Below are 22,322 nucleotides of genomic sequence, written 5' to 3'. Positions count from 1 at the left end.
AACGTATGCCAAGCAATCATACACTGCAAGTTATCATAATTTCAAATTGGGGAGTGAAGAAGCAAGTATTAGCTACTTTTTATATCACAGCAGCAAAATATATGACACATAGGAGTGCTTTCACAATGTACCGCATTACTCAACCCCTCCTGGAGCTCTGTAAATGTACAAACCAATTTTTACATAATTTTGGAGATAATTAAATTAACTGCTCTTCACCCTTAATATGCTCACGTCTTTACTCCCTCAGGTTAATCATTATTTACATAACCTTGATTCAAAATAATGTGCAAACATATTATTCGAACATTCAACTTGTTTTGTGTTACATAACAGGTTTCTCATTTTGCAAGCGGCCCTGACTTTGATAGCCCGTTCCTTCACGGCAGTAGGATTCGCCGTTCCCACTGCGGTGAACAGAAATTTGTCTGAGTGCCAAATTCTCTGACCTCACTGCCAGCGGGGTGGACTCTCAACGGAGAATCTCGCCCCTTGAATGTAGTGAGGCAAATTCATTTTCTGACAAAATATTGGATTGACCAAGGTCTTCAGAAGTAAACCTGCAGTTATTTGAAACTTTGCTGCTCAACCTCCATCCCAAAGAGGCAGGGTTTGCTGGCAGATGAGATGGATGAAGTTAAGCCTTCAATTGCAAAACGTTTTGTTCATGTTTGTGAAGCAGAACCTGGAAGATAGCCCAAGTGACTAATGAACAGGATTTGCCCTACCAGCTGTCCAGAGTCAAATAGGTTCCTTTTACAGGAAACACTGCAATTACCACAAATAGAAAGTGGATTAAAAACATTTCCCGCAATTATCTACATGTGAATGAAATGTCTACATTGCAACCAACAAACCTGCTGTAAAATGCAGTTTGAGTTGAACTAATCAAGCCCATCCTCAAGTGCCTGTAACAGAAATGATGCATTTTTGCTTACGATGCAGCTTGATATTGGCTTTGTTGATACACTCGCCAGCTCAGTTAAATTAGATATACTCATTTATATTATGGACAAGATTTTAACTCACTCAAAATCCATTCGCTTACAGAGTTAAGATCAGGCTCTATATTACAGAGAAAGAAGTTGCCTTTATATTACTTTCCACTATCACAAAGTGCTTTTTGAAATGTGTGCATTGTTAGAATGTAGAGAAATACAACCGTTGCATTGCACACAAGGTTCTAGAAAAAAATATCGATAAATAACCAGTGGATTTGCATTGATGATATTACTGGAGGGATTAATGTTAGCCAGCCACTACCTCCTTCATATAGTGCTATGAAATCTTTTGTCTACTTGCAACAGTTTAACACCTCATCATAAAGACACGCAGATCACAAGAGCACATGGTGAAACTAGTAGCTAAAATGAACTGAAGAAGGCTCTTTGTTCATTCCCTGCCAATGCTACAAATTTATGCACCAGTTTGGGCGAGAAAAAAATATCTATTTAGAAGTTAATAAAGCCAATAACAAAAATATCTATAGTTTAAAAAGCAAAACTATCCCCCAGAAATACCTACATTAGAAGTTGTTTGTTAAACAGATGTTGGTCCGAGTCAGACTCCTGATTGCTTTATCATACAGGAATGCACTTCCTGGCATTCCTCAAACATTCAGTTCAATGATAGCATCGTCTCCCCATCTAAGTAGAAAACCAATAAAGTCCATTTACATTCTCCTGGATTCTGCTGCATAGCCAAGCCCCACCTACCTTCATGTGATAAGCTTTAACTTTTGTGCTCTACATTTCACAGCCTTGTAGCTATTTTGCTGATGATGTTGATGCAATTGAGTGAGAATTTAAACAAAGTGGGAGAAAAAAAAACATTTACACAATCCAGGGTAGTTTCTACAGAACTAGCCACTCCATATAATTCAAAGCAAATCCAAATGATCAAAATGGGATATGAGGAGCTAACCCAAAGCTCATTAACCAAACACAGATTCCTATTTCAGCAGCATCCATTTTCATCTCCGCAAACACAAGTCTGCTCACCATCATTTACACACTTTCACTTCGTACCTCAATGGTAAATCAGGGTGGGATGGGGGAGGGGATTCAGGTCTCTGGATATCGAGATACCCAACTACCAGCTATATTTATTCTGTCTGTAGGTAAATAGAGCAGCCTTTACACAATAGTTGTACTTATCTAGTTATAATATAATTATACGGTAATTAAATGTAATTATATGGGCACAACCCACCAGGAAGTCCAGCCAGTTGAGGAAAACTTAACATCGCCCCATCCACCAGGATCTGAACAATGTCCCAAACGCTGCTTGAAATCACACAAGCCTTTTTCAATCGAAGTGCTTAACCTTCGACAATGTGAAATGAAAAATGAAAATCGCTTATTGTCACAAGTAGGCTTCAAATGAAGTTACTGTGAAAAGCCCCTAGTCGGGAGGCTGGTACAGGAATTGAACCGTGCTGCTGGCCTGCCTTGGCCTGCTTTAAAATCTAGCTCTTTAGCCCTGTGCTAAACGAGTCCCTAGTAAGTTACAACCTGAAGAAGCTTGGAAAGTCAACTGAAGTTCACAAGAAGTCACCTCATGAAAAATCCGGAACAAAAGATCTCTGGCTTTGAGCTGATGAAGCTCATGAGCAACCCTAAATCCTTTTTGCGTGGCAGATGTGGAAAATTATAACCGCTCCAGTGTATGACTGCAGTCACCTAGAAGATACCATGGAACATATAACAACTTAATGCCCAATTCACAAATATGAAGGAGGCATCACAGTAACACACTCCACTACTCCCATACCATCATGTGGCTCAACTGCCGGAATCTAAAATTATAGTTATTATTTTACATCTACATCATTCATAAAAAGAGAAAAGTGGTTAAATAAAATGTCCTCACTAGAAAGTTTCAGCCATCCGGAGTACTTAATATATTATCTGTATGCCAGGCTATGCATAAGTTGCTTGCAAAGACTCAACTCTACACTTACCAAGGTGCATCTCCACCTTGTAATGTGCTGTGAGATGTGCTAACACCCATGAATTAATACTTTGTTCTATTTATGGACTTAGCAGAAGGTGTTCATTGTTTAAACTCTCAACAGCTGTCTTCTTCCACCCCACCCATTGCTTGTGAAAACTCCATGCGAAGCAAGAAAATGCTCCCCTAGCAACCACACTGCCACCAATCAATGGGGCACCCAAGCTAACCAATTAAAATGGTCCTGCAGTCAGAGCCATAGTAACAGAATGCTTCAATACAATTGTTCCAGTAAATGAAGATGTGCTGCACACTTTAATCTGTGCAACATTCACGTCAGACTTCCATATTCCCATTTACTCTAAATTTTAAAATAATGGCTATAGATTCTCTTAATCGGATACTGGGCAAGTGCATTGTAGTGCTAAATAACAAGCTCAAAATATGCCGGGTTTCTACTCCAAGTTAAACCAAACCTGGAAAAAACATATTACAATCACCCTCAGAGAGCCCTGTATTAGCATATGGAAGGGGCGGGGGAGAGAGAGAGAAAGAACGGAAGCAAGAGACTATTCCTAATTGCGATTCAGTGATCACTGCTGGAAGAATTCATGAGTACATATATCAGGCGAGAACAGGCTCAGCCTGGGCAATGTTGCCTTCTGCAGTCGAGCAGCATAACACTCATGAACGACCACCAACTAAGTATAGCAATAGAAAGCTGATGTTGCTAGGGAAACAATGCATCAAGAAGAATCAGCGCCTTCAGGAAGTGAGGGAAGAAAATTTGGAGGGGAAAATTATAAGAAAATGGACACAAAGGTAAATTTTCTCAAACAAGAAAAGGTTTGCATGCTGAATAAATATAACAGCCTTCATGTTTGAATAGTATAATAGACTGCACATGAAATGAAAATGAAAATCGCTTATTGTCACAAGTAGGCTTCAAATGAAGTTACTGTGAAAAGCACCTAGTCGCCACATTCCGGCACCTGTTCGGGGAGGCTGTTACGGGAATTGAACCGTGCTGCTGGCCTTCCTTGGTCTGCTTTCAAAGCCAGCGATTTAGCCCTGTGCTAAACAGCCCCAGTGTCCACCCAAAATGCAATTACATGGTGCCAACAAAAGGATTAAACAAACAACTCTCATTTAACATTACCTTTGTCTTAACTTACTCTGGAAGATGAGAAGCCTGTCTTTTACTTCACACTAGCATTCTCAAAATGCGAATAAATGGATAGTTTATAAACTTCAAAACCTCTGAAAAGTGTGTCAATGCTTGATACCAACAACATAGCAAAACAGGCAATTCAAATCTGGGGGAGAAAAGGACCATCAATATAGTCACTCTTGTGTGAAGAATGGAACAGTGTGTGAAATACACTATTATTCTTAGTAGTGAATCAATTTTCCTTTAAGAAAAGGTTAGAAAAGATCTGCTGCTTAACATGATCGGAAGCATGAAACCAGGGAATTTTGGGCTGGAATAGTTTAAAAGAGCTATTAATCTTTATATTTAAGTAATGGTAAATGAAATTGAGATGAACTGACCAAAAAATGTTTAAGACCAAGGATATAACAGTGTTTAAATAAAAGACCGACAGAAATTATTTTTAATTGACAGGGAAAAGAAAGCTCACCAACAGTCGATGGGCCGCAGAGAGCAAGAGTGAGAGGGGAAAGAAAAGGGGGAGGGGTCAAAGATTGGCAAATTCATTGCAGGTGGACCAATGTGTCGAAGGTCAGAGCTTCATAAGTGCAGATCATAGGTAGCGTGAGCACCAGTGGAAGGTCCATCCCAATACTATTCCTGTGAAGCATAACTGATGTACTGCGCTTCTTGACCAAAGTCTGGGCATGTTAACGAGATAGGGTAGGAGGAGCTTATCTCTGGATTGGTTCCGGTATATAACAGATTAACGAGATAAGGTAGGAGGAGCTTATCTCTGGATTGGTTCAGGTATATGACAGCCTAGAACCTTGTTCCCACACAGGATGTAAATATGCCACCTGTACCAACTCAAACAACCCTCATTCCATTGATCAAAATGTCGCAGAGAACTGACCTGTTTCAGCCTATCCTCAAGAGGAGTGGAGGAGCACAAACTCCATTATGCCAGCTACACCTGTGAAAGAAAGAGACACCAATTGGAACAAAAAGTCAGAAAATTTACATGGTCACACCATTCTTATGGGAAACAAAAGTGACAAAAATAGCACGAATAAGCAGTTGTTTTCAAACGAAGAAAGCTCATCAAAAATTAACTTCTGATGCAAATCATTACATTTGTAACAGTTGATGGGTCACATATGGGAAGAACACATTCTAAAAACAATTGCAAGTTTCCATCATGAATAGTTTAGAAAGTATTCAGGAAAAAAAATTAAAACATAAAATAGCATCTCCATATGGTCTACAACAGAAAAGTGACAGGTCTGAGCCAATTGCAATAAATTGGTAATTTCCGTTTTAATTTCCTACCCAAGTGCTGTCCATCTCAGAAAACCAACACTAAAGGAGTTAGAGATACTGAGTTGCAGCTTAATGGAAAACTTTCACACAAAAAGAGCAAGTGATGAATAGGACAGCATGCATTGGAATGTTCTGGAATTCCACAGCTATTTTTCTGACCCAGTCAGGCTTGCAAGACTATTGAAGCAACTAACATCTTTCAATGCCATGTCTAATTAGGGTCACAACAGTGAACTTCAAACATTTAGGAACCGAGTCCACTTAAGCTTTCATTGCGGACCCAATTTTTCATTACTATTCATCCAAAATTCAGAAATAGCCCAATTCACTCTGTAACACAAGTTGAACCTTCTTTCAAAAAAGGTTTCAAATATATTTTTCACATTTTCGCATCCTTTTTATTCAAGCTGTCCAGCTTTAAATTATTCTGATCTGAATAATGAGAGGAGGCAGAACAATTACTAGCCAGCAGCAGGTTCCCAAGGCTGTTAGTCAATCTCGGGATTCAGAGAGCAAAGGAGACAGTTCAGATTTCTCAAGATTCAGTCACTGCTTTATAAATCTCATCTCGAGTTTTCACTGTTTATACTTCTATGTGGCACTGAGCATGGCAGCACGCTAGATGTGCATCAGTCAGATAAAAGGTGGAAGTTTCCTGTGACCTTCAACACAAAGAATCATCGGTGTTATCTATAAATCAAATAGTCAGTGTATACCTTGCAGGACTATTTCAACATTTAAACATTCACTAATAGACAGATAGATGGGGTGCCCTTTACTATGTATAAGCAGAGCACACTACCAAAACATCCTCTCCCCCCACATGCACAAAAAACCACAAAACACACATCCATCGAAAGAAAAATCTCAAATTAAAAAAAGAACCAAACATGATAGAAATGATGAATAAATGCAATCAGACAAACTTGTTGACATTGGAAGTCAAACACATTCTGTCAACAGCTGGGATCAGAAACAGACATATGGTGCAAGGCTTAAAATCTAGAACAGGTTCAGAACATAGTTGAACATTTTTTATTAATAAGTTAACCACATAATGCCTTACAGCTGCATTTTTTTTTGAAGATTTATACTGACTCAGTAGCCTGCATGAACACAACCAGTAACAAACTCACCTAGGTCCCTCATTCATGAATTCCTCACCTGTAGTCTCAAGGTCTGCCATAACCTCTTTGATAGCTTTTCAACATTCACACTTCTCCTGTGTCCTTGCCACTTCAAGTCAAATTATTCTCTGATTTATCGCCCTACTTTTCCAACCATCTCCATCCCTATGGGCCTGTGCATGCTCCTGCCACTCTTTGGATTTTGGCTGCGGCTGCTTTTCCAATTTATCGTTCCAACAATAGTGACAAAGTTTTTATCCACTAAGGCTCGACATATCAACTCTCATCTTGCTGCCTCCTCGGATACTAAAGCAGTCCTGCTCACATGCAACAAGACATGGATAGCATTTAGGCCTGGGCTCACAAGCAATGACCATTCTCCAACAACAGAGAATCTAACCATCACCCCATGATATTCAATGGCATTAACAAACATGAGATCCCCAATATCAACATCTTGGGGGTTACCAGGAAAGGGGAACTATTAGGCCCGTATATAAATACTACGGCTACTGTTGGGGTGGCAGTGACAGTGGTAATATCACTAGACTCATAATGCTTTGGGGACATGGGTTTAAGTCAAATTAAATTAAAATGGCAGCTGGTGGAAATTGAAGTCAATGCATAAATCTGGATTTAAAAGATAGACTAGAAAACCATTGGTGAACCAAATGGGTCTGAATGACAATGCCCTTTAGGGAAGGAAATCTGCCATCCTTACATGAACTGACCTACATGTGACTGCAGACCCACAGCAATGTGGCTGACTCTTACCGGCCTTCTGAAATGGTCCAACAAGCCACCGGGTTGTCTCAAAATGGAAACAAACTGGACAGACCACCTGGCATCGACCTAAACACCAGAAACGTCAATGGCAAGCCCAACTCCCTGAAAATTACTCCTTACTAACATCTCTGCTTCTGAAGGACATAGCTGCTAGACTGGGTCTCTTTGGCAGGTGGTGGGGGAAACAATGAGAGAAAAATCTACTTGACCTCGTCCTCACCTATCTACCCATAACCGATGCATCTGTCTATGACAGAGCAGCATGGTGATCATTATCAGTACTGCCTCACATCATCAGGGTCCCGGGTTTGATTCTGGCCTTGGGTGTCTGTGCAGAGATTGCACATTGTCCCAGTGTCTGCATGGGTTTTCCCCGGATGCTCCAGTTTCCTCCCACAGTCCAACGACATGCAGGCTCGGTGGAGTGGCCATGATCAATGCGCGCGGAGTTGCGGGGCTAGGGCGGGGAAGTAGGCCTAGGTAGAATGTTCCTTTGGAGGGTCAGTGCAGGCTTGATGGGCTGAATGGCCTCCTTCTGCACTGTAGGGATTCTATGGATAGTGCTGGTAGGAGTAGCCACCTCACAATCCTTGTAGAGAAGAATTCCCATATTCACACTGAGGACACCTTCCACTGTGTTGTGTGGCAAGACCAACATGTGAAATGGGATAGATTTCGAACAGTGTAGCAACTAAAAAATGGGCATCCATGAGGCACTGTGAGCCATGAACAGCAGCAGACGTATGCTCGACCATAATCTGTAACTTCATGGACAACCAAAACTTCATGGACAACCAAATCTATTAAAATGGAGGATCAACCCTGGTTTAATGAAGAGTGCAGGAGGGTAAGCCAGGAGCAGCATCAGGCATGCCTTAAAATGAGGTGTCAGCCTTGTGAAGCTACATTGAACTACTTGTATGCCAAACAGTAGAGGCAGTCTACAGTATACAACGGTGTGATCCCATAATCAACAGATCAGATCCAAGCTCTGCAATCCCACCTAATCCAGTCGTGAATGATAATGGACACTTAAACGATCAACCGGAGGAGGTGGCAGCTCCACAAATAACCCCATCCTCAATGATGGGAGAGCCCAGCACATCAGTGCAAAACACAAGGCTGAAGCATTTGAAACCATCTTCAGCCAGAAGTGTCGATCTATCATGGCTAATCATGGCCTCAGTTCCGAAAACCAACAAAATAGAACCGGGGTCCTATTCCATTATTCCTAGCTGGAGTATTCAGGCGACCGGCCTGCTTTGAACACTCTAATTTTTTCAAAGTAAACGCTTCGGACCACCAGGACACTCAGCTAAGAGCATCAAGACAGCACCGAGAGGCAGGGGATGGCCTAAGGTCACCAACATCACAGATTCTTCATCCAATTCAAGTCATTCCACGTGATAAAGAAATTGATGAATTCCATTGTACTGCAAAGGATACGAGCCCTGACAATATTCTGGCAATAGCACGGAGGATATGTGCTCGACAACTAGCTGTGCCCCTCTCCAAGATGTTCCAGGGCAGCTACAATGCTGGCATCTACCCAGCTATGTGGAAAACTGCCCAGGTATGTCCTGTACACAAAAAGCAGGACAAATCCAAACCAACCAATTACTGCCCCAACAGTCTACTCTCAATCATCAGCAAATTGATGGAAGTGGTCATTGACAGTACAATCAAGTGGCACTTGCTCAGCAATAACCTGCTCACTGAGGCTCAGTTTGGGTTCAGCCAGGGTCACTCAGCTCCTGACCTCATTACAGCCGCCATCCAAACATGGACAAACAAGCTGAATTCCAGAGGTGAATTAAAAATGACTGCTTTCAACATCAAGGCAGCAAGTGTGCCATTAAGGAACACTAACAAATCTCTTCACTGTCTGGAGTCCTACCCAGCACAAAAAAGATGGTTATAGTTGTTGGAGATCAATCATCTCAATTTCAGGACATTGCTGCAAGGATTACTCAGACGTAGCGTCTTTGGCCCAACCATCTTCAGCTTCTTCAATGATTTTATCTCCAACATTAGATCAGAAGAGTGGATGTTCACTGATCATTGTGCAACTTTCAGCACCATTCATGACTTCTCAGATACTGAAGCAATCCATGTCTATATGCAGAAAAACCTGGACAACATTCAGGCTTGAGCCTATAAATGGCAAGTAACATTCGTGCCATACAAGTGTTAGGCATTGACCATCGATGGGCCAAATGGCCTCCTTCTGCACTGTAAATTCTATGATTTTATGATCTCTGCTTGAAATTACGACTCTCTTCATCAATATCCTGGGGGTTACCATTGACCATAAAGTGAACTGGTACAGCCGTAAAAATACTGTGCCTACAAGAGGTCAGAAATTGGGAACCCTTGACTCCACATAAGTTGTCGACAATCTACAAGACACGAGTCTGAAATATGATGGAATACTCTCCACTTCCATGGATGAGTGCAGATCAATGCCATCCAGGACAAAGCAGCCCCTTTCATTGGCACCACCTTAAATATTCACTCCCTCCACCACTAACACACAGTGGCAGCAGTGTACACAATCTGCCATGTGCACTATCTCAATTCACCAATGTTCCTTCAAATGCACCTTTCAAACCTGTGGATCCTACTACCTACAAGGACAGCAAATGCATTGGAACATCACCACAACCTGCAAGTTCGCCAAGCCATACACCATCATGACTTGGAACTACATTGCCGTTCCTTCATTGTCACTGAATCAAAATATTGGAACTCCCTTCCTCAAAGCACTGTGGATGTACCGATGACACAGACTGCAGCGGTTTAAGAAAGCAGCTCACCACCACCTTCTCATGGGAAATTAGGGATGGGCAATAAATGCTGGTCTAGCCATTGATGCTCACATCCCAAGAATAATAGAAAAAAGTCAGGGGCTGAATTTGTATTGAATGGTGGAGCCGGCTCGAGGGACTAAATTTCCCGTTCCTGCTCCTCCGTCTTATGCTCTTATGTTCCCCATCCCTAAGCACCCTTGAACTGAGTGGCACAGTGGTTTGCGGCATGGTGACACAGTGGTTAGCACTACCGCTACACAGCACCAGGGACACAGGTTCGATTCCAGCCTTGGATGACTGTCTGTGTCGAGTTTGCACGTTCTCCCAGTGTCAGCGTAGGGTTTCTTCCGGGTTCTCCGGTTCCTTCCCACAGTCAAAAGATGTACAGCCTAGGTGGATTGGCCATGATAAAACTGACCCTTAGAGTGCAGGTTAGGTGGAGTTACGGGGATAGATGGGGACGTGAACCTAGGTAGGGTGCTCTTTCAAAAGCTTGGTGCAGACTCATGGGTCAAATGACCTCCTTCTGCACTGTCAGGGTTCCATACATCAATGGAGGCTGGGAATTCTGCGACAAGTAACTTCCCTCATAACTTCCAAAAGTATGTGCTCCATTTGCAAGTCGGACAATGTGCCCTATTTCTTTGGTAGTTTGCAACCTATTTGTTTAATTCAGTGGCCCCAAATCTTTTGCACTGCCACCCATTCCCGAATTTAAAAAGGGACAATCCATGCGTGACAAGAACTTTTGTATTTGCAGCACAGCTGTGTGAGTAGAGGGAACATTGGTCAGGTGTGTGACTGGCAATTTTTTAAAAAATCTCTCCATCATCAAAATCTTCCTCCAAAGCTACCTCTCTGATCATTTTAGTTGCATCTCCTGTTTTACTTTGACACAGCAATTGATTTCAGCTGGCAAACTAGCATTGGTAACCTGAAGCATTTGATTTCTTTGCATATCAATCAAGCACTAAAAATTCCCAGGTACACTGGTGGCATCAATCGTGACCCACCTCAATTGCTACAATTGTACTACAATACATTTGTTAAAAAAAAGGGTCAGACTTTTGCAGACATAACATTTAACCACAGATCTAACCAGTCTTTCAAAAACGCACATTTCTTTCTGACCTCGGGCCAAAACTGCTGAGCATTTGATAAATTGAGAGTTACATCGCGAAACAATTAAACTCCAAGTGACCTAATCTTGTCTCACTATTAAGTAAACACTTAAAAAGGAAGAGAACTTCACCCCAACAGACTATGTTGCACATTACTTGATACAAAGTTCTCATCCTTATAAACCTTACAGAAGTTGACTAAATGTGATCGACAATACTGAAAACGGATGCATTATGGCACAGCTCACTTGGGAAAATAATTGTGAAAGAGCAGTTTGAAAAGAGCACAAAGCCACCAATGGAACAACTGAACTAACCGCAAAAAAGTCAATTCAAATCAAGGGGACAGGAAATGCAGCATAAGCTGTCTTAGGTAGGTGCTTCAAACTTCACATTTATTAATAGGCTTAATGTTTTCACACGCTCCTACTTCTTTACCCTTTAAACATTTTGATCCTGTCTTGCCCAACCTTTCGCTCGAGCATTGTGCAGGACTGGACTTCTGAGGCCATCAATCGAGCACTGCTGAATTGGAGCAAGAAGGCCATATCACTTTTTACCGGTACCAGTTGCAGCAAATCAGGTAGATTTAAAGGTCCAACAAGGTAGAAGGCAAATTCGACAGGTATGTAGTTAGATTACCCCCCCCCCTCTCCTCGGTGGATGCGAGGTGTCATCTGGGAGTTCAAGGAGGCGGGGAGAGTCCCGAGGGGAATCGGGTAGGTCTGTACAATAGTTAACCAGAAGCGAGAAGTGGTTTTAATTTTTCTAACTTTTTCTGGGTAACCATTGATGCAGGACGGTCGGAACCATCCAAAGTTTGCGATTCAAATCGCATTTCCGGGTGGTTCTCCATGCAGGGCAATTGCCCATCGGGGGTTTGCACTTCCTGGGCAATTGCCGTGCAATCTTTAACTGATATCTTCCAAGGGGTGGGGATTTACCCAGCAGATCTTTAGGATATGGAATGGAGTTTGGAACTGGGACTGAAAAGAATGGCTTCAATCTTCCAATATTTAATTGGAGGAAATTTCTGTTCATTGTTTATCTAACATCTAGGACTCAATGATAATTCAACAAAAGTACAGGAGTCAAGAGTTTTGTTGGGCAGCACGGTGGCATTGTGGATAGCACAATTGCTTCACAGCTCCAGTGTTCCAGGTTCGATTCCGGCTTGGGTCACTGTCTGTGAGGAGTCTGCACATCCTCCCAGTGTGTGCGTGGGTTTCCTCCTGGTGCTCCGGTTTCCTCCCACAGTCCAAAAATGTGCAGGTTAGGTGGCTTGGCCATGATAAATTGCCCTTCGTGTCCAAAATTGCAATTAGTGTTGGGTGGGGTTACTGGGCTATGGGGATAGGGTGGAGGTGTGGACCTTGGGTAGGGTGCTCTTTCCAAGAGCCGGTGCAGACTCAATGGGCCGAATGGCCTCCTTCTGCACTGTAAATTCTATGATAATCTATGAGAGAGGTGATGGTGAAACAGCTGGGTGCTTTTGGCGTGCACATGATAATTAGTGCTGTGTTTTCAGATTGTACTGCTGATGGGGCAACTATGTAGATGAGAAACAGGAGGGTGGGGTGGTGGAAAATCAGGGGTAGATCTTTGGGGACTCCAGAGGTAACAGTCTGGGAGTGCAAAAAGAGGATATTGCAGCAAGTGATACTCTGGTTATAGAAAGATGGCTATGGAAACTAGAAGAATGCAGTCCCACTTAGCTGGGTGACAGTGGAGAAACTTGAAGAATTATGTGGTCGCCCATGTCAAAATTACTGACAGGTTGAGAAGAATGAGGAAAGATGGTTTACCTTTATCATTGTAAAACAAGATATGATTGGGGCAGAAACCAGATTGGAGGGCTGGAATCTGAAACAAAAACAGAAAATGCTGGAAAAATTCGGCAGCATCTGTGGAGAAAGAAAAGATGTTTTTTATTTTTTTAAATTTAGTATACCCAATTCATTTTTTCCAATTAAGGGGCAATTTAGCATGGCCAATCCACCTACCCTGCACATCTTTGGGTTGTGGGGGCGAAACCCACGCAAACACAGGAAGAATGTGCAAACTCCACGTGGACAGTGACCCAGAGCCGGGATCGAACCTCGGCGCCGTGAGGCTGTAGTGCTAACCACTGTGCCACCGTGCTGCCTGGGAGAAACAGTTAATATCTTGAGTCCATATGGCTCTTCTAACCGTCATATGGACTTAAAACGTTACAATTTTAAAAAGCTATTTTAGATATTTGCAGTACCACCAGTACATCACAGAGCATGGATTCCACCAATTAACATTGGTTGAGCTCAGGATATGTTACACTACAAATTCCTAGAAAAAAAAATCCAAGTTTGCACTTTGGGCTGATATCCCTAGAAGGACAAGTCATTTAAGATATGTATACAGTATATTGATTTTCAATACTGAATCCATTCCCAAACCTTTCATTCAATCAACAAACTTGTAGGAGCAGAAGTCCTCATCAGCCTGCTTGGAGGGTAAGATTCACCATTTGTTTCAACAAATGGATGCATATCACTTGTCAGATATTGTCCGATTCACCGGTATCTAGCTGAAGCTCAAATTCTGAACCAGATGCCGAAACATGTAACAACTTTTATTGTTCATCTCAATTCTTATTTTCTCTCTCTCTCTCTCGAAGGCATTAATACTTGCTGTAGTACAGTTTCACTGCCAAATCAGCCAACAGTCTGTTCCCTATTATGAGCCGAGATGATGATAAGTGTCAGACCGCTAAACCATTACAGTGAATGGAACACACAATGCAATCTACAAGTAAGACTGGCAATCTGAGATGTCCCTACTCATATGCACCAATACACCACAGACCAATGCCAGGCTCTACTGGCCCACATCAACACTTCCCGTACTTTTTCCCAGTGCGACCCCCATCTTAATGCCTTATACTCAGTGTGAGCCTGGGATTCAGCCCCTCGAGCCTGCTCGGTCATTCAATGAGATCATGACTTTTGATTTTAATAAATTTAGAGTACCCAATCCATTTTTTTTCCAATTAAGTGGCAATTTAGCATGGCCAATCCACCTACCTGCGCATCTTTGGGTCGTGGGGGCGAGACCCACACAGACATGGGGAGAATGTGCAAACTCCAACGGACAGTGACCCAGGGGTGGGATCAAACCTGGGTCCTCGACGCTGTGAGACAGCAGTGCTAACCACTGCGCCCCTAATGAGATCATGACTAATCTAACATTGGCTGTAACTCCACATTCTGCCTTTGACTGTCATTATTAGTCAAAAATCTAACTCCCTTAAGTTAATCATTGTTATAACCTGCCTGCTTACCATTGGCTGGGGACTAATGACAATCCCACAATCCTGTGGGAGTATGAGCTTCCCCAATGAGGGGGGCGGAGAAACCATTAGTAAACTCCAAGTATAAATAAAGCTGGCCAGTTTAGAACTAGCAGCAAGTATATATGTGTATGTTATTGTAAATAAATGTTATTACTTTGTATCCTTAAAACTCGTGCTGGATTCTTCGTGGCCCTCACAAAACTGGCGACGGAGGTTAAAATGAATAGCTGTCTACACTGCTGAAGCCACCTCCCTGGATTTTTGTTGGATATAGGTTGGAAGTTGTTTTCTATTATACCATGCCTCTGTACGGACGTTTGGATGTTTTTGATGCTGCGCTGGAAAGCTGGAACCAGTACACACAACGGATGCGTTACTATTTCCGGGCAAACAATATCACTGAAAACAAGAGCCAGGTGGTCATATTGCTCACTGCCTGCGGCCCGCATACGTTTGGGGTGATTAGGAGCCTTACGTACCCAGCTGCGCCGGACACCAAAACGTTTGATGAACTTGTGAATATAGTGGGGCAACATTTTAACCCAACCCCGTCCACGATAGTCCAGCGTTACCGGTTTAATACCGCTGAGAGGACCCCTGGAGAATCCCTTGCCGATTTTCTATCCAGGCTACGCAGGATTGCGGAGTACTGTGACTATGGTGAGACCTTGTCAGAAATGTTACGCGACCATTTGGTTTGCGGTATTAACAATGCGGCCACCCAGAGAAAGTTGTTAGCTGAGTCAACATTGACTTTTCAACAGGCCATTCAAATAGCATTGTCCCGAGAGAGCGCAGAACGAGGAGTGCAGCAGCTACAGGGAATGGAAGTGCATGCCTTGGGGCGCAACCCCTTCCGTCCGAAAACGTCCCCCCGCACTCCTGCGGTACCTTGGGCGAGGCGACATCCGGACCAATGCCAGAGGCCGTCGGACATTCCTCCCCGAAGGGAGCCTTCTCCAGAACCAATGAATGAGGAGCCATGTCCGTGTCAGACTTGTAGGCGCCGACCCTGTCGCGGACGCCGGTCCTGGGGGCGCCAGAGGCGCCGTCGTTCCGACCGAAACTGGGGCCAGTCCAGGGGCCGTACCTTCCATGTGGATGAACCTGCGGCGACTACTACTGAGGGCATGGAGACGGAGGACAACTGCCTGCAGCTGCATTGTGTGGCAGCTCCCCGTGTGGCCCCCATTAAGGTGACAGTACGGGTCAATGGTCACCCACTTGAGATGGAGTTGGACACTGGCGCAGCGGTCTCCGTGATCACCCAGAGGACCGCATCAAGCAGGGTATACAGACCCTTACATTAACCGACTCACAGGCCAGGTTGGTCACCTACACGGGGGAACCACTGGACATTGCAGGAACTACAATGACCCCTGTTGTTTATGGACACCAGGAGGGGCGTTTCCCACTTATCGTGGTGCACGGCCATGGGCCCAGCCTGTTGGGTCGGGACTGGTTGCGCCATTTGCAGTTGCAATGGCAGCACATCCTCCAAACAGTTTCTGATGGGTTGACTGAGGTGCTAGGACGATACGCAGATGTATTCCAGCCTGGTTTGGGGAAAATAAAAGGGGCCGTAGCCCGTATCCAAGTCGAACCAGGAGCCGCGCCGCGCTATTTCCGGGCGCGCCCGGTGCCTTACGCCTTGCTCGAGAAGGTAGAAGGGGAGCTCACTCGTTTGGAGAGTTTGGGTATTATCAGGCCCGTCCATTTTGCTGACTGGGCAGCACCAATTGTACCTGTAATGAAGCCAGATGCCACAGTTCGCTTGTGTGGCGACTATAAACTTAGTGAATACGGCTTCCCGACTCGACCGATATCCAATGCCTCGCATAGAGGATCTCTACGCGAAGCTTGCAGGCGGACTCTCGTTCACAAAATTAGATATGAGTCACGCCTACCTACAGTTGGAGCTGGACCTTGCCTCCCGGCCATATGTAACGATTAATACACACCGGGGCCTGTATGAATATACACAATTGCCCTTTGGAGTATCCTCTGCCTGCGCAATTTTTCAACGTGTTATGGAGGGCATTTTGAGAGGTTTACCACGTGTTGCTGTCTACTTAGATGACGTTTTGATTACAGGGACGTCGGAGGAGGAACATTTGGAAAATCTGGAGGCTGTCCTTAGACGCTTTTCGGAGGCTGGAGTCCGTTTACGTCGCACAAAGTGCGTATTTCAGGCAAAGGAAGTAGTTTACCTAGGTTATCGGGTGGACCGCGAAGGTTTGCACCCCGTCGCAGAGAAGGTGCGTGCGATTCAACAGGCCCCCGCCTCGACTGACACTTCGCATCTTCGTTCTTTTCTCGGTCTCGTAAACTATTACGGGATGTTCCTCCCCAATCTGGCAACTACGCTGGCCCCGTTGCACCTTCTGCTAAAGAAAAATCACATCTGGGTTTGGGGTCAGCAGCAAGAAACCGCTTTCCGGCAGGTAAAGCAACAATTGTCGTCGTCTGGGTTACTAACCCACTATGATCCTGGAAAGCCTTTGCTCGTCACATGTGATGCATCCCCGTATGGTATTGGGGCCGTCCTGTCCCACAAGATGGAGAACGGGGCCGAGCGACCGATAGCTTTCGCCTCCCGCACATTGACTAGAGCGGAGAAAAAGTATGCGCAGATCGAGAAGGAGGGCCTGGCAGTGGTTTTTGCGGCGAAACACTTCCACCAGTGCATGTATGGCCGCCATTTCACTATCGTGACTGATCATAAGCCTCTGCTGGGACTTTTCAGAGAGGATAAGCCAATACCGCCCATTGCTTCCGCCCGGATCCAGCGCTGGGCTTTGTTGCTTGCTGCATACGAGTATTCTCTGGAGCACAAACCAGGAACGCAGATAGCAAATGCTGACGCACTGAGCAGATTGCCTTTATCGACCGGCCCCATGTCGACCCCCACGACCGGTGAGGTGGTTGCAACCCTAAATTTTATGGACACCTTGCCTGTCACGGCATCACAGATCAGTGAGTGGACCCAGACGGAGCCAGTCCTGTCAAAGGTTCGGCACATAGTCCTGTATGGTGGGCAGCATAGACAGCTCCCAGGCGAGTTGTGGGCATTTTCCTCCAAGCTGTCAGAATTCAGCGTGGAAGACGGCATCCTCTTGTGGGGGGCGCGTGTGATTGTCCCGGAAAAAGGCCAGGAGCTGATACTAAGAGACTTGCACAATGGGCATCCAGGTGTGACCAAAATGAAAATGTTGGCCCGGACTTATGTCTGGTGGCCAGGCCTCGACACCGACATTGAGAAGGTGGCCCAAAACTGCTCCATTTGCCAGAAGCATCAGACGCTTCCGCCGGCCGTGCCCCTACATCACTGGGAATGGCCAGGGCGGCCTTGGGCACGCTTGCATGCAGATTTCGCAGGCCCTTTTCAAGGATCCATGTTCCTTCCGTTAATCGACGCCCAGTCTAAATGGCTAGAGGTGCATAAGATGCAGGGGACAACGTCCTGCACAACAATTGAAAAGATGCGTTTGTCTTTTAGTGCGCATGGCCTCCCCGAGGTGCTGGTCACGGATAACGGCACTCCATTCACGAGTGAGGAGTTTGCGAGGTTCATTAAGATGAACGGCATACGCCATATCCGCACTGCCCCATACCACCCGGCTTCAAATGGGTTGGCAGAGCACGCAGTGCAGACATTCAAAAGAGGCCTAAAGAAGCAGTCTTCCGGATCAATGGACACGAGACTGGCTCGCTTTTTGTTTTCGTATAGGACCACCCCCCATGCGGTGACTGGGGTAGCTCCCGCAGAACTCCTAATGGGCCGGAGACTTCGCACCCGCCTTAGTATGGTTTTCCCGGACATGGGCGCAAATGTACGCCGCACGCAAGAACGGCAGGGACAGGGATTTTCTCGGCATCGGCCGATTCGGCAGTTTGCGCCCGGTGACCCAGTGTTCGTTCGGAATTTTGCTGGTGGTGCCCAGTGGGTTCCTGGCGTAATCTTTCGCCAAACAGGCCCTATATCTTAGCAGGTGCAAGCCCAGGGTCGTCTCCAGCGCAAACATGTAGACCACGTTCGGTCCAGAAGACTATCCCCTCCAAAGATTCCCCGCCCCCGGAGCTAATTTCTACAGCCGCAGAGACCAGAGACAAGGGAAGGTAGTCCTCACAATCTTCCACTGGTGCCTCACTCAAAGCCTGCGCAGGTAGTTACAGAACCAAATGGAGATAGAGACGCTGACATGACGGAGGCAGCAGACTCTGACTCCGAGATGGAGACACAGGACGCATCAGAGGGGAAATCATGCTGGGATTGTTTAAACTCCAGGGTTTTTCTTTAAAAAATACATTTACACAGGCCTGTATTTGCACCGGGCAGGGTCAGTTAGCCAAGTTGGCTGGACAGCTGGTCCGTGATGCGGATTAACACCAATAGTGCGGATTCAATTTCCATGCCGACTGAGGTTAATATCATGAAGGCCCTGCCTTCTCAACCGTGCCCCCTTCACCCGAGGTGTGGTGTCAATCAAGTTAAATGACCACCAGTCAGCTCTCAAAGGGGAGAGCAGGCTATGGTCCTCAGGGACTGTGGTGACATTTGCTGGTTAGCACAAGCAATCGGGCCTCAAAGATCTGCCCAATAGGCCATGCCCACCAATAATGAAAACACAAGGATTTAAAATGGCCTTGCAGTTTTTATCATTCAGCCCAAGCTTCATGGCAGCAGTTGTTGCCTTGGAACTCTCAACCCCACAATTTCAGTTGTGACCCACAGTCTGGGAAGCTCTGGTCTACATCATTCAGTCCTGCACGGATATCCTACTATATTCTACTTCCGGAATTAGAACAGCATGCTCTGGGTCCCTGGCCAGTACCAATAGTTCATGCAAAACAGAACAGGTAAATCACACATTGGTTACCAAAAGCGGGGGATTTAAAGGCACACCAAAAAAAGGTTAGTTGTTTTAAAATAATTCAAAACAAACTCATGGGGCCATGGTGTCTACGGTGATAGATTCAGTCATGATAGTTCATTTGCATGACAGATTTTCCTCTACATCTACAAGAAAGCTGATTTTCCACAGGCTCTTAGGATCATAAAATCCCTACAGTGCAGAAGGAGGCCATTCGGCCCACAGAGTCTGCATCAACCATTTGAAAGGCCACCCTAGTGTCATAATATACACTAGTATATCATGGTGCAGACACACACTGATGGACACACAGTGGGACCAATCAACACCGCAGCCAGTCACCAGCTAGAGCACACGCACTATAAAGACAGGGGGCATCAGAGTTCCCGCTCATTCGAGCTGCAGCTTCCTAGTAGGACAGAGCTCACAGCCTGTAACACAGACATTCACCATGTGCTGAGTGCATCGACTGGTTAGGACAAGGCAAAGGTCTTTAGTTAAAGCTAATATCGTGTTAACCCACAGTGAGAGTATGCTAAACAGTTAATGACTCAATAAAATAGTGTTGCACAATTTCAAGTGTTGGTGACCTGTATGTGTTCCACGGATCCAGAGCGCCCAACACAACACCTAGCTAGGTCCCCCAACCTATTCCTGCAACCCCACCCTAAGTGGCAATTCAGCATGACCAATCCACCTAACCTAGTCATACAATTAAAAATCTCACCAACAGTAAAAGGCTAAACAGTATTCCATATACTCTTTCAAGTACACTCTCAACACATATAAAGCTATGTCTTGCCTCGATGCAAGCGGATTTCTGCATCTTAAAATGAAAATAGAATAATGCATGACTCCGTATAATTCTAAATGCAATTCAAGGTTCAAGTTATTCCTCCAGGGGTGTTCCATACGAGCAACTCAATCAGCTTTTGAAGAAAAGTATGTTTCTAAAACCTGAATGGATTTTCGCTCATTAATAAACTTTTTTCTCCAGCATTTTATTTTTGCCTTTCACTGCTCATATTTTCCTTCACCATGGAAACCAGCTGTTAGTTGCTGTTTGCCATGGGAAAATGGAAAGAGAAGAATTGCGGGATTGGTTAAGACTCTCCAGAGGAAGATTGTACCACCTTTTTTCATGCTGCAAACTCCATATACAAACAGAGGTAGACTGATTTGGCCTAATCAGATGTAAAGATTACCCATGTAAACGGTAATAAAGTTACACTACATCCAACTGCAGCCAGTCATGGGATGATTACTGCCCCAACCAGTGAATTAAGTTGTTTTGCTTCTATGCAATGCATCAGCCACCTATTTAAAAGGTTAACACACAGTGCCACTACACGCAGCTGTTTATTTTTGGTGTCATAGAATCATAGATCGCACAGAAGAAGGCCATTCATGTTGAAGCTGTTTGTCCACGGAGTAATCTAGTCAGTCCCATTTCCCCACTCAGTCCCTGTAGCCTTGCAAGTTTATTACCTTCAAGTGCCCATTCAATATCCTTTTCAAATTATTGTTACTGCATCCACTCCTCCCGTGGGCAATGAATTCCGGGTAATTACCAGTTGAGGCATTACAAAAGTTCTTCCTCACATTGTCCCCTGTATCTCTTACCCAAAACTTTAATCTGCAACTCCTCGTCCTTGTACAATGAGTGAATGAAGAGGGTTACCTCATCTACCTTATCTAAGGCTATTCTTAACACATCTATCAAATTACCCCACTATCTTCTTATGCTCCAAAGAGAAGAACCCCAGCCTTTCCAAACTAACCTTGAAAATAACACCCACCTCCCACCACACCCTCCCTGATAACATTTTGGTAAATTTCATCTGCACCACCTCAAGGGCATTCACATCTTTCCTAACTGTGGTGAACAGTTCCCGTAACAGCCTCCCCGAACTGGCGCCGGAATGTGGCGACTAGGGGCTTTTCACAGTAACTTCATTTGAAGCCTACTTGTGACAATAAGCGATTTTAATTTTCATTTCAGAACTGGATGCAATACTCAGGTTGGGGCCTAACCAGAGCTTTATATAGGTGGTTCCTTAAAAAGGTTGTCTTTCATCCCTCGTTAATACTATACTGCAGCTATGAGCAAACAAAACTGAACATGTTAGATCAGGTATCTGTTCTGCCTCTTGTTCAATTGGTCATTTTGTCTCAGAAAACCATTTGTCATTCACCTGCCTGGTTACACTTAATGCTATGTAAATTCTCCATAATTTTCATCTAACAGTATTGAGCACATTCTTTGAGCAGTGCTGCTCGTGTACAATTTTGGAAGTCCTACCATGCATCACAAGTTTAACTGTTGCTCCATTGTTATATTAATGCAAGTCCAGGAGTAAAATCCAACCTTCTGCCAGAGACATCAATTAGATGCTTAACACAAGAACTTTCAGAAAAATTCAAGCCTTTACTGGGGTTGTGAGAAAGTGCCTGCAAAAGACCAGTCCAATAACCTCAGAAAAGTAGCAAACGTTTTCACACAGCAGTTAGGATCTGGGGCGCGATTCTCCGACCCCCCACCAGGTCGGAGAATCGCCGTGAATCCTGCCCCCGCCGTGTCCCGAATTCTCCGCCACCAGAGATTCGGCGGGGGGCGGGAATCGCGCCACGCAGTCAGCGGAAATCGCGCCAGTCGGCAGGCCCACCCCCGGCGATTCTCCGGTCCGCGATGGGCCGAAGTCCCGCCACTGTCAACCCACGCCAGCCGGCGTGGAATGAACCACCTTTCGAACGGCGGGACAAGGCAGCGCGGGCGGGCTTCGGGGTCCTGGGGGGGGGGGGGGGGGGCGCGGTGCGATCTGGCCCCGGGGGGTGCCCCCACAGTGGCCTG

The 22,322-nt window shown here is 45.0% G+C and overlaps 1 protein-coding gene across 7 annotated transcripts in view; it reads right to left on the bottom strand.

Moving 5' to 3' along the window:
- The window catches only part of sipa1l1 (signal-induced proliferation-associated 1 like 1), a 586,476-nt gene that overhangs the window by 364,133 nt on the left and 200,021 nt on the right, over window positions 1–22,322 (bottom strand). For all 7 annotated transcript variants that reach the window (XM_072486108.1, XM_072486095.1, XM_072486090.1 and 4 more), the window contains exon 3: window positions 5,019–5,078. The gene's annotated coding sequence lies outside the window, so the exon portion shown is untranslated. The remainder of the gene's footprint in view (window positions 1–5,018; window positions 5,079–22,322) is intronic.

Source organism: Scyliorhinus torazame, chromosome 2 (assembly GCF_047496885.1).
Source record: "Scyliorhinus torazame isolate Kashiwa2021f chromosome 2, sScyTor2.1, whole genome shotgun sequence".
NCBI lineage: Eukaryota > Metazoa > Chordata > Chondrichthyes > Carcharhiniformes > Scyliorhinidae > Scyliorhinus > Scyliorhinus torazame.
The sequence above is the reverse complement of the archived record's forward strand: the minus strand, read 5'-3'. Positions and strand labels throughout refer to the sequence as shown.